Consider the following 2,525-nt stretch of genomic DNA (forward strand, 5'->3'; position numbering starts at 1 on the left):
GAGAAGCCTCCTTTTGTGCCTCAGTGTGACTGACATCCCTGTCTGCATAGCCCCCTTACCCTGTCTACAGGGGCTGCTCCCAGTCATCCCAGTAGCATGCTTCTCATCTGCTACCGTTCTCATTCCCCAGCATCTCAGAAAGGACAAGGACTTTAGTCCGCTATATCCCTAGATCACATGACACTACCTGACATAAGAGTGGCTCTGAATAGCCAAGTAGTAAGTTAGTAAGAAAACAGTAGTCTCTGGCCACTGGATAATGTATGCACTTATGTTTCTAAACAGAGATTCAGAATGATACCAAGAACTGATACCAGTAATAGCAAATGTTTGTGACGTAACTGGGTCTGGAAAGGAGAAAAGATTCTGGAAATGCCATCTTGGTTCATTTCCAGGACTAGTTGCCTGTGTAGCATAGTGAGAGTAAAGTGCCCAGTGGCTCTCCTTGGTAATGGCCAGAACCATCCAAGGAACACCTTCATGGGGAATGCACAGTGGGAGAAGCCTGGGTGTTTCTGAGTCCCAGTCAGTGTGTGCTGATTCCAGAAGTGTAATAAGGGAGATCCTGCCAACAGCCCTGTCTGAAAACACATTCTGTGTCTAAGAGTAACTGACCTGTGATACGCTGAGCGGGGAGAGAAAGGTCTGTACAACAGACATTCCCCTTCAAGGATTGAGGAATGTGCAACTGTGATGTTCCGTGGAATTTCCCATCTGTACTTCCTTGTCTGTATTCTCTTTGTCCATCTGTTAATTAAAACCTTCTGTTGATGAACTGAGCTCTGCTCTCTGTAGCCAGAGCCAGTGGAAAGTCCTCAACCTGCTTAATGGTTTCTATTTGTTTACTTAAAAGGGTCACTAGTCATGGTCATGTAGTCTGATAGAAATCCGTATCTTATACAGACCTAGGTGCTAAGCTATATTTCACATGACTACTGATTCCCCTAAAATGTGAAAGAGCAGTTAAGAAAATGTAACTGTAGTAAATTGAGCATGCACTAAAATATATTTAATAATCTTTTCAATTAGAAAGCTACAGAAAATCCAATGATAATAGAGACTTAATCATGTGCCACTCAGATGTCTTACATATTCCAGCTTAGGGAGATGTTGACTTTGGCCCGGCCCTAAGTTGGCTGCACCTATAAAGACTTCTCACTTTCATTATACATTGTTCTTGTTCTCTGACTTAACTCCATTGTGCAATCTTCGACGCAAGCAGAGGCGGCAGAAGTGACCTGAAGTTACGGATTTCCAAATGACCTTTTCAAGCAGATAAAGTCTGCAAACATGCATGTGTTTCAGTGTTCTTGGAATTATTTTGAGAAGGATGATGTGGTGAAAGTCTACGTTTGGATATCCCAACACAATTATACATATAAACTCAGCTGATTTCATTTTTACTTATAAACGTGCATTTTAATTATTTTTGTCAGAAATGAGCACCAAAGCTCCTAATGGCAGGAAACATTCTCTGTACAGAACGTGAAATAAATCCCTTTTAACACAGCTGTATCCCTTCACAGGCATCTGGATCTCTTTCTGTTTTTTATTTAATCTGCTCTTGTCGGCTTACTGATGCAATTCCAGGTTGTAGCCATTCCTCGATGATGCTTGCTGTGCGATGACTTTAACTTGCACTCGGTTGCAAAGGCCGCTAGACAAGTCACAGATTATTTTCCACTGCTCCTAAAGTGGTAGTTTTTTTTTTTAAATAAAGAGGACCCATCTTAATCCATTAGTGAAAATAATGAGATGTTTACACTTCTAGAACTCCATGCCTTTTTATTTCATACATGCAAATAAGTCTCAATTTCACTTTTACAAATGATTATGGAAAGCAAGATTTTTCTTAGCCAATGACATTTTAAATCCATGGAAAAGCATGGTTACTCATTCTTTATATTACAAATACTAGTTGATGCCAGCCCTCACTCTGTCCATGTCCAAATACTCGGGAGTTCTGCTTTGATTTGATCATATACCGTGACATCTCCAACTTAGAAACGTTCACTTCCACTCATTGTCCTGCTATTTAAAGCATTTTGGGTGCCCTGTTGTCATTGTTTTCAGAACTGGGAATTAAACTGGGTCTGTGCTCTGTGACTGACCGGTCTGTACCACAAGCCCTTCATAGACGTCTACATGTGGCTTCCCTGGACTTTTGGATTCCTGCGAACTTTGCTTGGAACAGTAAGTTCTTGGTTCTAAACAGTGTAGGGAGAGGAGCCAGGTGTGGTCAGAGCTGTGCCAACAACAGGGACAAAGCAGGGCATAGTTGGTTCTGATAAGCTCTCCCTGAGGCTTACAGACCTGTATTACAAACATGCCCTCTGTCAAGAACGTTTCTCATGTAAAATTAGACTCACACTGGAGCCAGTTCAGTTGCCAAAGACGTGTTAATTGGATGAATCTCTAGACCTTATCATTAAGTATATTCTGAATAGCTCAATTATGCAAATCAGCTCATGCTAAAAGCACAAAGGACATGGGATTTTTAAGTGAGATGTCTACAAATAATAGTA

Source organism: Rattus norvegicus, chromosome 5 (assembly GCF_021556685.1).
Source record: "Rattus norvegicus strain SHRSP/BbbUtx chromosome 5, alternate assembly SHRSP_T2T, whole genome shotgun sequence".
NCBI classification, from domain to species: Eukaryota; Metazoa; Chordata; class Mammalia; order Rodentia; family Muridae; genus Rattus; species Rattus norvegicus.